The 14,351-nt window shown below is 43.7% G+C and overlaps 1 protein-coding gene across 1 annotated transcript in view; it reads left to right on the forward strand.

Moving 5' to 3' along the window:
• Window positions 1–256: 256 nt before the first annotated feature.
• Window positions 257–14,351, forward strand: part of LOC121577100 (tetraspanin-18) — a 111,530-nt gene continuing 97,435 nt past the window's right edge. The window contains exon 1 of the mRNA XM_041890877.2: window positions 257–555. The gene's annotated coding sequence lies outside the window, so the exon portion shown is untranslated. The remainder of the gene's footprint in view (window positions 556–14,351) is intronic.

A 14,351-nucleotide genomic window follows, 5' to 3' on the forward strand; every position in this document is an offset into this window, starting at 1 on the left:
AACACTTCCATCACCCCAGCAGCACGCTCTCTCCTCCCACTGGCATTGTTTTGGATAATCAGGGACCCAAATTGCATTTAATGTATCATAGTCTTTCATCTGTGAGTAAAGTTATCATTACTTTATTCAAGAGCATTGTGTTTAGAAGATACAATCTAATTCAAGCTAAAATAAAGGAGTTAAAAGGGGGCGTGTCTTACAGGATGAGTGCCCGCCCCCGGGGGCTGAACAACATGTGGATGGCTCGAGAGCTTTACAGTGTGTGGTTCGTTCGGAAGAAAAGTGTTTGCATACCAATCTCTCTCTCGTCTCGAAGACTGCGTGACCAAATTGGGGCTATAGTTATCTGCGGCTCTGGAATTTATTTGCTGAAGACTGAAGTCTATAGGCTTGTTGTTATTTTCTTGGACACATATCCTACTTGGCTATTTTCTTAGAATATTTATCTTGTTTTTATGCACTGATTTTAGTGCATAATTGTATTATCTGACATATTTTGTGGAGAGAACACCAGAAAGCTCGCGCAGAGGTGTTGGACTAAACTGCAGTTTTGAGGTAAGAACAGTCAATCTCTCTTTAGTCGATCTCAATACAACAACAAAACTATTGCGACATATTCAACTTGAACCGAATTCTGAATGTGTTGCTTGAAAAGTAATTATAGAGAGGAACATGAAGTGATGGAGAAAAGAGAGCGAAGTCTGTTATGTAAACAATGTTGTCCCATCTCTTCTAAGCTTGCTACGGGGGTTCTGTGGTATAACTTTGCAATATTGATTTAAAAAAATTGTACTATGCTAACTGTCTGTGTTGTGCGCAATGTGGAGTGCAATGTTTTGTTTTGGAAATTGTTTGGATTAGCCTAATGGGCTAATGCAGCTGTCGACTATTGTTCTAGTTAATTCAAGTAAAGGTTGTTTTTCTGACCGTGATATGCACACATGATTACACCACCACAAAATGTGGTAAAAGGCTATCTGTTGAATGAAATGTCAGTATTGCGCAAAGGAAATATTTGCTACACGTTGGATTCATAAATGTATCCAATTTCTCATGCGTCGAGCAGCGCGCATTGTTCAATACTGTTTATCAGTATTAACTCAGATGAGTGGAAATCATTAGGTGTGTACGTGTAGTCGAAAACGGAATTATGAAAATGGTTGTAGAACTTCTAATTATCGATTTTGCTTTAGCCTATACCTAGCCGCATTTTTCAAGATATAAAGCTTATTGTCAGTGGAGTGTATAAGTTATACTGAACATAATATAGCCTACTTTAACACTGTTGAATAAACTAATGATAGGCTACATTAATTTTGTATGACCAATACATTTATGATGCCAACATTTATCTTGCAAGATTAAATTCACATTTCATCTCTGGCATTATGAACACCGTTGACATATTTACCAATTAGCTTGCCTCTGAGAGAGTTGGATATTGGAGAGTTGAGAGGGAAAGCCGATGTTTGCCAGTCTGTCAGTCCATCAGTCTTCAAGATGGCATCTTTCCCACGCGAATTGACAGCGTGTAACGCGCGCGGCCCATGGGGTCCAGTCATAAACTGGGCTTGTCCCCCACGACGCACGTGGTACCAGATGGGAACGTCTCGAGCTGTCTCAGTTGGAGGCACCTTGGCTAGAGGGCAGGAGTTTACTGACAGTTAGCATTAATCAAAGACTAGCACACATGGGAGGGAGCCCTTTGCTATTATATGTAAACTGGAGTACAGTATGATAGCAGAGAGGTTTGAAACCTCTATATAGACTCCAGCCACCCAAATTTACATTTGACATTTTTACATTTTAGTCATTTAGCAGACGCTCTTATCCAGAGCGACTTACAGGAGCAATTAGGGTTAAGTGCCTTGCTCAAGGGCACATTTACGTCATTTAGCAGACGCTCTTATCCAGAGCGACTTACAAATTGGTGCATTCACCCTATAGCCAGTGGGAAAACCACTTTACACTTTTTTTTTGGGGGGTAGAAGGATTACTTTATCCTATCCCAGGTATTCCTTAAAGAGGTGGGGTTTCAAATGTCTCCGGAAGGTGGTGAGTGACTCCGCTGTCCTGGCGTCGTGAGGGAGCTTGTTCCACCATTGGGGTGCCAGAGCAGCGAACAGTTTTGACTGGGCTGAGCGGGAATTATTCTTCCGCAGAGGAAGGGAGCCAGCAGGCCAGAGGTGGATGAACGCAATGCCCTCGTTTGGGTGTAGGGACTGATCAGAGCCCGAAGGTACGGGAGGTGCCGTTCCTCACTGCTCCATAGGCAAGCACCATGGTCTTGTAACGGATGCGAGCTTCAACTGGAAGCCAGTGGAGTGTGCGGAGGAGGGGGGTGACGTGGAGAGAACTTGGGAAGGTTGAACACCAGACGGGCTGCGGCATTCTGGATGAGTTGTAGGGAGTTTAATGGCACAGGCAGGGAGGCCAGCCAACAGCGAGTTGCAGTAATCCAGACGGAGATGACAAGTGCCTGGATTAGGACCTGTGCCGCTCCTGTGTAAGGCAGGGTCGTACTCTCCGAATGTTGTAGAGCATGAACCTGCAGGATCAGGTCACCGCCTTGATGTTAGCGGAGAACGACAGGGTGTTGTCCAGGGTCACGCCAAGGCTCTTCGCACTCTGGGAGGAGGACACAACGGAGTTGTCAACCGTGATGGCGAGATCATGGAACGGGCAGTCCTTCCCCGGGAGGAAGAGCAGCTCCGTCTTGCCAGGGTTCAGCTTGAGGTGGTGATCCGTCATCCATACTGATATGTCTGTCAGACATGCAGAGATGCGATTCGCCACCTGGTTATCAGAAGGGGGAAAGGAGAAGATTAGTTGTGTATCGTCAGCGTAGCAATGATAGGAGAGGCCATGTGAGGATATGACAGAGCCAAGTGACTTGGTGTATAGGGAGAATAGGAGAGGGAGGGAGGAAAATGTGGCAAAGAGCTTCCTAGGGTTAGAGGCAGATGCTTGGAATTTAGAGTGGTAGAAAGTGGCCTTAGCAGCAGAAACAGATGAAGAAAATGTAGAGAGGAGGGAGTGAAAAGATGCCAGGTCGGCAGGGAGTTTAGTTTTCTTCCATTTCCGCTCCGCTGCCCGGAGCTCTGTTCTGTGAGCTCGCAAATGAGTCATCAAGCCACGGAGCTGGAGGGGAGGACCGAGCCGGCCGGGAGGATAGGGGACACAGAGAGTCAAAGGATGCAGAAAGGGAGGAGAGGAGGGTTGAGGAGGCAGTATCAGGAGATTGGAGGGAGAAGGATTGAGCAGAGGGAAGAGATGATAGGATGGAAGAGGAGAGAGTAGTGGGAGAGAGAGAGCGAAGGTTGCGGCGGCCTATTACCATCTGTGTAGGGGCAGAGTGAGTAGTGTTGGAGGAGAGCGAGAGAGAAAAGGAAACAAAGTAATGGTCGGAGACATGGAGGGGAGTTGCAGTGAGATTAGTAGAAGAGCAGCATCTAGTAAAGATGAGGTCAAGCGTATTGCCTGCCTTGTGAGTAGGGGGGACGGTGAGAGGGTGAGGTCAAAAGAGGAGAGGAGTGGAAAGAAGGAGGCAGAGAGAAATGAGTCAAATGTGGACGTAGGGAGGTTGAAATCCCCCAAAACTGTGAGGGGTGAGCCATCCTCAGGAAAGGAACTTATCAAGGCGTCAAGCTCATTGATGAACTCTCCAAGGGAACCTGGAGGGCGATAGATGACAAGGATATTAAGCTTAAATGGGCTAGTGACTGTGACAGCATGGAATTCAAATGAGGAGATAGACAGATGGGTTAGGGGAAAAATTGAGAATGTCCACTTGGGAGAGATGAGGATTCCTGTGCCACCACCCCTCTGACCAGATGCTCTCGGGGCATGCGAGAACACATGGTCAGACGAGGAGAGAGCAGTAGGAGTAGCAGTGTTTTCAGTGGTAATCCATGTTTCCGTCAGCGCCAGGAAGTCGAGGGACTGGATGTTAGCATAGGCTGGGATGAAGTCAGCTTTGTTGGCAGCAGAACGGCAGTTCCAGAGGCTGCCTGAGACCTGAAACTCCAGGTGTGGGGTGCGTGCAGGGACCACCAGGTTAGAGAGGCAGCAGCCACGCGGTGTGAGGCGTTTGTGTAGCCTGTGCAGAGAGGAGAGAACAGGGATAGGCAGAGGCATAGTTGACAGGCTGTAGCAAATGGCTACAATAATGCAGAGGAGATCGGAATGAAATGAGCTAAACATCTGGGAGAGGAGAGAGCAGGGCCTCCCTCACCAAAACTTCCACCTCAGAAACTATAATTGTTTCACTGAACCACCCGAACAAAAACTCTCCCAACTCCCACCTTTAGAAATCAGAATTGTTGTGAACCACAGCGGTTCAATGTTTCAAGGAATAGACTCAACCCACTTTATTCAGCTAGCTAACTATGACACCATAGCTAACTAGCATGCTAGCATCCAATAACACACAGTTTAGCACCAACACTTGGTTACAACAAACTACCAATAGTGTGTTAACACACTAAACAGATAATTCGTGTCCGTGTCTAGTTCCTTTCATAACGCAGCAATAATTAAACGTTGGCTAGCTAGCACAAGTATATTGTATTTAGCTACTACAGTACAGTTAGCTGGTCGTGTTGGCTAGCTAGCAATGGCTACTGTGTTGACTTTGTTTGAAAAACGGCTAGCTAGCTAGCTTCGTGCTACACCCGGCACCTCCGAAAAACAATGCTAACCTACAATAACTACCCACAACAGCCCACAATGCCTAACTATGACGCCATAGCTAACTAGCATGCTAGCATCCAATAACACACAGTTTAGCACCAATACTTGGTTACAACAAACTACCAATAGTGTGTTAACACACTAAACAGATAATTCGTGTCCGTGTCTAGTTCCTTTCATAACGCAGCAAAAATTAAATGTTGGCTAGCTAGCACAAATATATTGTATTTAGCTACTGCAGTACAGTTAGCTGGTCGTGTTGGCTAGCTAGCAATGGCTACTGTGTTGACTTTGTTTGAAAAAACGGCTAGCTAGCTAGCTTCGTGCTGCGGGCCTATCTACAATACCTAACTACAATCTAAATACATAATTAAGCCTTACTCGACAAAGCCCAAGCTATGTATAACGCCAAACTTACCCGACGCCAGCTAACATTTGTCTTCTGCAATCAGTAGGTGTAATTAAGTACAGTAGCTACTAACTACCTAACGTTGATGGCTCAGATAATGAGGTTAGAAAAAACGGCTGAATGGTAGGGTAGCTAGCTGGCTTAATTACAGGAACTCTTAAGCGTGAAATAACATTGGAAACAACTCTCCACCGTTGCTAAACGTTACCAGTAGCTACCCGCTAGCTAGCTAGCCTCGTGCTTCGCCGGGCTCCGCCGTAAACAATACTTACCTACAATAATTACCTACGGAAACCTACAATAACTACCTAAATAACTACCTAAATAAACTACCTACAATACCTAACTACAACTACCTACCTACGATCTAAATACATGGTTTAAGCTTTACTCAACACCATATAAGAAGCCAAGCTTACCTCCTGCTAGAGAAAACACAACCTCTCCCGACCACAACCTCTCCCATTCCTTCAGGTCAGGATAATTGCTGCACAATAAGGGAAAGTGATGGCCTGTAAGTCTGAAAGCACAATATGAAGAAACATTTAAATATGAAAAAGATTGATATGCAAAGAAATAGCAATGTCAATATTGCATTAATGAATAGCTTATTTCAGGGGTCATGGGGTACGAGCTAGCAGGATAAATGGTCAAATAAGACAAATAGCCCAAAATGGTGTCCCTCTCTTTTCACAAATCAGACTGTTCTCTCTGCTACCGCACAGCAAGCAGTACCGATGGAACCAACATGAGACCCTGAACATCTTCTAGCCCCAAGCCATAAGACTGATAAATAATTAACCATAGCTCCCAGACTATCTGCATTGACCCTTTTTGCACAAACACTTTTGACTCATCACATATGCTGCTGCTACTGTTTATTATCTATCCTGTTGCCTAGTCACTTTATACTTACCTATATGTAAATACAGGATCTACCTCAATTACCTCGTACCCCTGCAAATCGACTCGGTACCTGTACCCCGTGTATATAGCCAAGTTATCATTACTCATTGTGTATTTATTCCTCCTGTTATTCTTTTTCTATTATTTCATTTTTTTTTCTTTCTGCATTGTTGTGAAGGGCCCATATGTAAACCTTTCACTGTTTGTCTACACCTGTTGTTTATGAAGCATGTGACAAATACAATTGTATTTGATTTGAGATAATTGATGATAGTCTTGATGGCAGTGAAGATGGGTTATTTTGAGGTTTCTTGTCTTGACAATATTTGATTTTAGAATCTGCCTCTGGTGCATAAGGTTGCTTTCCCAGTATGAAAAAAAAGATGTATGCACTCACTAACTGTAAGTTGCTCTGGATAAGAGCGTCTGATAAATGACAAAACATTTAAATGTAAAATGTTGCATGTTCGAAACCAGCAATATAAGGTTATTTCAGAGATTTTTTTTAAGCCTATGCCAAACCTTAACCTTAATCATTCAGGGGGTTAATGCCTAACCTTAAGATTTTGGAGTTAATGTCTAAACTTAACCTTAAACACTTTTGAAATTTGACATTTGAGAAACATGGACAAACTCTAATTCTGAGGTGCGACTGAGAGCACATTGCACACACAAAATGTCAGTTATGTTTTTCATTTCCCCATTCCAATTATCCCAATAAACCATTTGTATAACAAATTATAGCTCCCTACTTATTATATTAAACAAGGCAGCTAGTGAAAATGAGTGTAGAGGTTTCAAAACATGGAAGCTGCCTGGTCATAGACTAGCTAACTAGCCTGGGGCACTGACATTTCACATTCAGTTGTTGCTCTGTATAAAGAGGTTTGCTGCTGCCTGCACTTGTTCACACACACTCTCTCTCTCACACACACACACACCAAATCAGGTTTCAATTAGACCAGCACTTGTGTGTGAAGAGATTGGCTCCAGGGGATCCATTACAGTAACACAGCTCTCTGGTCAGGTGTGTGTGTGTGTGACGGTGCTGGACTGCTCAGCCTCAAGTAAGACAGATTCACTTACTCAGGTTCTCTGTCTCTCTGAGGCCAGTCTAGCTAGCAATACTCTCCAGACCGCAGGGTGAGAACAAATGAGAGACAGACAATAGACTAGGTTAAAGATAGCTAGCTCTGAAAGACTGACTGACTGAGGATTGGAATCATCTCGTATCATGATTAATGGACAACACAAAAACACACACCAGCAGTATATACAACAGTACATGGCAAACAACTCAGGCTAAGTCAGTGGTGTAGCTATAATCTTCCGTTATTCAGTGCGTGCCTATAATGGGGCCAGTGTAGCGATATAAATCAAATATATTCTATTACTTCTATTTCTATGAGTGTAGCGCTCCATTCACATTGCAGGGTGAGGACAAAACAAGGAAAGAAGACAAACTATTATTCAACAGCTCACTGGCTCTGAATAACTGTGAGTGACTCAGATCACGTCCCCTATCATGATTAATGTGTTGGGCTAGGATCATGTACACCCCGATGTTTGTTATCTCTCGTTCCCTCTTTTTCTTTATCCAGCTTTCTTTCCTAAACCTGTCTGGTAGCTAAATGGTTTTTGAGGGGTGAGACGCACACATACACACACACACACACACACACTGCAAAGTGAAAACAGAGGAGTGTTTTGTTCCTTGTGTGTGTTGCGGCTGGGTGGGAGAGCATTTGCCTTGTTAAAGAAAGAAAAAATAGTAGTGTGATGATGGTAGAACAGCTGCCAACACGGATGACTAAACACACGAACACACACACACTCTTACCACCGCCTAAAGCTTTTCTTCTCTTAACTTTCTTCAGGAGTGTTGTTGGGAAGTAGTTTTGTTGCCCAGATACAGAAGTTATGTCCACAGGATATAAAAACGCTAATGCCAACACAGTTCACAAACACTACAATTTACACAGTATTACACAGTCATATGCGTCAGAGAGTAGCAAAAATGCATTCAGTTTCCTCAGCAGACCTTCTAATATAGCAGTGGACCCTGAAAGATCGCAGGAGAGGGAAATGTTAGGAAAAATCTAATCTCCACCTAACAAGCCTGCATTGATTTTGCCTGCACTCCAGAGATGAACTGGATTTTTGCCATCAGTGATACCATAATACTTGTGAAACACACAATCAGCCAGAAAGAGACAGACAGGGAAAAGGGACTGTGCCGATGTGTGTTCTTTGTCCCTACCCAATCTAGACCAATCCAGGTATGGTAGAAGATATTAATGTGTGAAATGCCCATGGCAATAATAATAATAATTTGGTGGATGCTTATATTTGTCTTGGAGCAATTAGGGTTAAGTGCCTTGCTCAAGGGCACATGGACCGATTTTTCACCTTGTAGGCTCAAAGGTTTCAAACTAGCACATTTTCGGTTAGTGGGCCAACGCTCCAACCGCAAGGCTACCTGCCACCTATCCCTCCCTGTTGCAGCTGATGAGGGCAGGGGTGACAGTGGTGTGCTGCGCTAGCTGGCCTGGCTTAGTATCATCATTAAAGAGATAAAATTAAAGATGCACTCTGCAGTAATCGCTCTGCCATTTCCTGGTCGCTAACATTCTAATAGTTAGACTAATTTAACTTTATATGACAAAACAAGGAAGTATAGTGTAGAGAATCATTGTACCACCTAACCGCTGTGAAATATATTTTCCATAACCAAAAATATTGTATTTTCAGCTGTTTGAAGCAGGTGTACAAAACGAACTACAAAACCAGATGTAAAAACGCAAAAACTAAACTTAAGAATGGGAAGCATAGAAATAGCGCACATAGAACATATCTACTGCTTCTTAGACTTACTTTCAATGAGAATGACAGAGCTATAATACACATTTCTATGTGAATTTGGTCAGGTGGCTCAAAAAGTCACATATTGCAGCTTTAATCAATCTGTGGAGGTTCCACATGGTGGGGTTCAGAGCCTCTCTCTCTCTCTCTCTCTCTCTCTCTCTCTCTCTCTCTCTCTCTCTCTATAGTTAATAACTGCTGATATGGCTGTCCGCTTGGCCGGGTGTCTGATCGCTTCATGGCCCCGTTTTCACAGCCTTAATCACACCACATGATTAATACTAATTCACCATACCCACTACCTTTCTCTCTCTTTCTTTCTCTTTCCCTCCCACTCTCACCTCTTTCTCTCCCTCCTCTCTCTCTGGTCGGTCGTCTGATCGCTGCATGGCCCTAATCAGACCAAATTATTCATACTAATCCACCATCCCCTTTCCCACTACCTTTCTCCTTCTTTCTCTCTCTTTTACATCTCTCCATCTCTCTTCTTCCTTCGTTATCCCTCGCTCTCTCTTCTTCCTTACCCCTTTTCTCTCTCTCCCCCCTCCCTCTCTCTCTCCCCCCTCCCTCTCTCTTCCCCACTCGCTCTCTCCCCTCCTCTCATCCAGCTTGCAGGGCACGTCAGGCCCGGTGGGTCATCTCTGTGCACTTTGCTTCCCGGTATCGTATCAGCCCCACTGCTCTTCACTCCGGCACCATCCACCATGCTGCATTTCACACGCGCACACACACACGCACGAGCACACACACACACACTCTTCCGCTGAGAGCTCGGAACTAAATGGAGTATCTATCTATTGGCTCAATGTGAAAATTGCTTTTTTCGATCGCTGGAGGACCCTTCATTTAATGTGTGTGATGTAGGAGAGTAGAGTAGCCTGTAATGGGTTCCGTATCTTTGTTGTCGAGAGACACCATGAAAATGACATTTGCTTCCCAGTGTTGTAGCAGAAATAATTTATACAGTCGAGGAGAGGAAAGGTGGGTGCTTTTCCGGCAACTTGTATATTTCTGGGGTTTTCACACACAATACATGCATTGGAATTGCACCTGTTGTCTTGCAATTGTTTTGATGTTCAACGACATAGTGGGATTTTGTAGTCTTGCTATTTCTTTTAAGATAAAGATCATTTCATGTTGCAATTCCTTTCAATGCTGCCCAGTTCTAAAAACAACAACCAGTTCTTAGAACAACCCACAGTTTTATCAGCTTTCCGGGTGGCTGGTCTCAGACGATCCCTCAGTTGAAGAAGCCGGATGTGGAGGTCCTGGGCTGGCGTCGTTACACGTGGTCTGCTGTTGTGAGGCCGTTTGGTCGTACTGCCAAATTCTCTAAAACGACGTTGGCGGCAGCTTATGGTAGAGAAATTAACATTCAATTCTCTGGCAACATCTCTGGTGGACAGTCCTGCAGTCAGCATGCCAATGCATGCTCCCTCAACTTGAGACATCTGTGGCTTTGTGTTGTGTGACAAAACTGCACATTTTAGAGTGGTCTTTTACTGTCCCCAGCAGAAGGTGCACTTGTGTAATGATCATGCTGTTTAATCAGCTTCTTGATATGTCACACCAGCCATCGCTTTGGCTCCCTCTCCTGTCCAGCTCAGGCATTCGGCGTCGCCGGCCTTCTAGCTGCTGCCGAACCTACTGCTGGCAAGCGCCCTTCACTCATCAACCCCGGACTTGTCTCGTCATCATTACACACTCCTGGTTCCAATCCCCACTCTATCACTGTATATATACTCTCCCTGCCATGTGTCTTTGTCGGTCATTGTATATGTTGCTTGTTTTCCTGAGAGGAATCGCTCCTACTATTTCCTGAGTACTTTATATTTTGCACTGTGGGTTTCGTCCCGCTTTAAGCTATGATGCTTTAATAAATTCAGTAGTTCTAAACCTGCGACTGTCTCCTACCTACTCCTCTCTACACTTGTGACAACATCTGTCAGGTGGATGGATTATCGTGGCAAATGGGAAATGCTCACTAACAGAGATGTAAACAAATTTGTGGCATTTCTTTCAGAGAAATGCTTTTTGTGCGTATGGAAAATTTCTAGGATAGTTTATTTCAGCTCATGAAACATGGGACCAACACTTTACATGTTGCATTTATATTTTTGTTCAGTGTAGATTCAACCGCGGGACGAATTATTATTGAGCAGATGGTCAGGGGGCCGGAACATAATTACAAATAATTTGTAGACTGCAAATTGACCGCAAGTAGCCCAAACAGATATCATATTTGACTAAAACATAACCATTTCAAACCTTGCTTACATTTGAATACGATCACATATCTCTCTATTATGGGTGAGGATACTTTGGTACAGATTTCCAAAATTAAATCACTTTGAGCTGATTTACTGGTGTTTTTATAGTCATTTAAATTAAATAAAAAATGTACGCTCAAATTTAGTTGCCACTTAAGGACATTCAGAGACTTCTCCCGAAGCCACTCCTGCGTTGTCTTGGCTGTGTGCTCAGGGTCATTGTCCTGTTGGAAGGTGAACCTTCGCCCCAGTCTGAGGTCCTGAGGGCTCTGGAGCAGGTTTTCATCAAGGATCTCTCTGTACTTTGCTCCGTTCATCTTTGCCTCGATCCTGACTAGTCTCCCAGTCCCTGCCGCTGAAAAACATCCCCACAACATGATGCTGCCACCACCATACTTCACCATAGGGATGGTGCCAGGTTTCCTCCAGATGTGACGCTTGGCATTCAGGCCAAAGAGCATTCAGGCCAAAAAGTTCAATCTTGGTTTCATCAGACCAGATAATCTTGTTTCTCATGCTCAGAGTGCTTTAGATGCCTTTTGGCAAACTCCAAGCGGGCTGTCATGTGGTTTTTCTGAGGAGTGGCTTCCATCTGGCCACTCTACCATAAAGGCCTGATTGGTGGAATTCTGCAGAGATGTTTGTCCTTCTGGAAGGTTCTCCCATCTCCGCAGAGGAACTCTGGAGCTCTGTCAGATTGACCATCGGGTTCTTGGTCACCTCCCTGACCAAGGCCCTTCTCCCCCGATTGCTCAGTTTGGCCGGGCGGCCAGCTCTAGGAAGAGTCTTGGTGGTTCCAAACTTCTTCCATTTAAGAATGATGGAGGCCACAGTGTTCTTCGGGACCTTCAATGATGCAGAAATGTTTTGGGACCCTTCCCCAGATCTGTGCCTCAACACAATCCTGTCTCGGATCTATACGGACAATTCCTTCGACCTCATTGCTTGGTTCTTGCTCTGACACGCACTGTCAACAGTGGGACGTTATATAGACAGGTGTGTGCCTTTCCAAATAATGTCCAATCAATGGAATTTACCACAGGTGGACTCCATTCAAGTTGTAGAAACATCTCAAGGATGATCAATGGAAACAGGATGCACCTGAGCTCAATTTCGAGTCTCATAGCAAAGGGTCTGAATACTAATGTAAATAAGGTATCTGTTTTTTGTATTTAATACGTTTGCTAAATTAAAAAAAACTGTTTTTTCGCTTTGTCATTATGGGGTATTGTGTGTAGATTCATGATAAAAGTGTATAATTTAATCAATTTTAGAATAAGGCTGTAACGTAACAAAATGTGGAAAAAGTCACAGGGTCAGAATACTTTCCTAAAGCACATAATTTAGATTGAGTGTAAGTCTGTCTCAGGGTTTTCTGTATTTATTTCTGTATGTATTTGTATAAATTTTACTGCTCTAGGGTTATTATTATTGCTGGATAACAGTATTTACTATTATGTATTGATTTCTGTTTCATTCTTTATGCGGTGCGCACTGCACAGAACACCGGAATAATTATTACCTAATTATCACTGTGAATTATTGTTGCCTAATGTTTGTTTATGTTAAATTTATCCCGTAAGGGATAGGTTGCCAACTGGCGATCTTACATTAATTCATACACACACAAACCCCCCACCACACACCTTCACTGAGTTGGCTTGTCAGGCAGCTGTGAGTGATCTCAGATTGGGGGCAGCTGGAGATCCCAGAGTTCACTGAGAATGGGAGGAAACACACACACACACACACACACACACACACACACACAAAGGAAGTTTGTCTGTCCAGGGGCCTCTCTCTGAGACTCCCTCTTTATCTAGAGGAAACAGGCTAGTTGTTTGTCCTCCGCCTCACTCCTCGCTCCTCGGCCACTCGGCCCAAGGATTCTTGGTGCTTATCTCACACTCTCCCTATTTCCCTTCAATAATAGCCTGCCAGAAACTTGCGGAGAGCAGGTAATTAGGTAAAAGTTATCGTTCTGTTAAGCTGGACTGGACAGATAGCAGCCGAAACTATGAGCAAGTGGAGATTGGATTCTGACAGGCGAGTCAGACGATTTGTGGAAAAAGGAGAGAGAGGAGACTTTTGTCTAAGGATGTTGGAAAAACAACATGCCCACAATGTTTTTGAGTCCTAATAAGCCGTGCCACTCATGTGTCCATTTAAAGCCTACAGCCAAGCAGACAGAGGATATGAGAGGGGAGCCGGTGGTCATTATAGAGACTGAGGACACAGAGTAAATCCCTGCTAGGCTTCATCTCTCATCTCTCCCACTAGTTTATTCATCCCCTAGGCTCAGAGAGCCAGTCTATGTCCAGAGAGAGGCTTAAAGAGAGCAGGGTGTCAGCCGTCTGATGGGCATGTGTCTGTCTGGGGTGAGGGATGGGGTTAGATGGGATTGGTTGACTGTGGGAGATTACCTAAATGACTGTAGAAAGACAGGGAGGTAGCTCTGATCCTGTGTGATGCTGAAGATTAGGGTTGGGCAAAGTCTGGAAGGACACGTTGGTGATAACAGAACTTTGATTTGGTGCATAATGTCATTCTATTTAAATTGTTACAAAAGTCACAAACAATATCGTTACATCATTGTTAGGTATAATTATGTTTTATCTAATTTAGGCTGCAGAATGATTTTCAAATTGATAGGGTTGTTGTTATATCATCTTGATAATCTGGGTAAGCGCATTTGCGACATTCTTTATTCCATTAGGCTACTTTCTGACAGTTTTAGACTATAATTTTTTTTTGATTTCACTTAGTAACTATAGTATAACCTGCCTTAGCTAAATCAGAAACAACTATGGCTGACTTGGTGGGAAAGAAAAGCAGGTCTTTGCCTGTTTAGCAGTTCTTAGCAGTTCTTCGAATGATAAAGGTGAGCCAGCAGTCCTGAACCAAGTCACTTGCAGAATATGCAAAAAGATTATCAGGGCAAAGGATGGACAAACTACAAACCTCCATCATCCTGCTGAGTTCGCTAATCTGGGGGTGAACATGCTGGTGTTCCTTGGTATATATAATCATTTGTTTTATCTGATTGTATAGTTTGGATTTTTACAGGTCAAAAGGCAAAGCCAAAGGATAATAGGCCTATTCATTTTTAGGCTAAGCCAATGTTCATTCAAGTGTTATAAAGAATGTTATAGTTTCAATCATTATTTGTTTTATCTGATTTTTGTTGACTTTTATATAAATGCACAATTTGT

The sequence above is a fragment of the Coregonus clupeaformis genome, chromosome 11 (genome assembly GCF_020615455.1).
Source record: "Coregonus clupeaformis isolate EN_2021a chromosome 11, ASM2061545v1, whole genome shotgun sequence".
Lineage (NCBI taxonomy): Eukaryota > Metazoa > Chordata > Actinopteri > Salmoniformes > Salmonidae > Coregonus > Coregonus clupeaformis.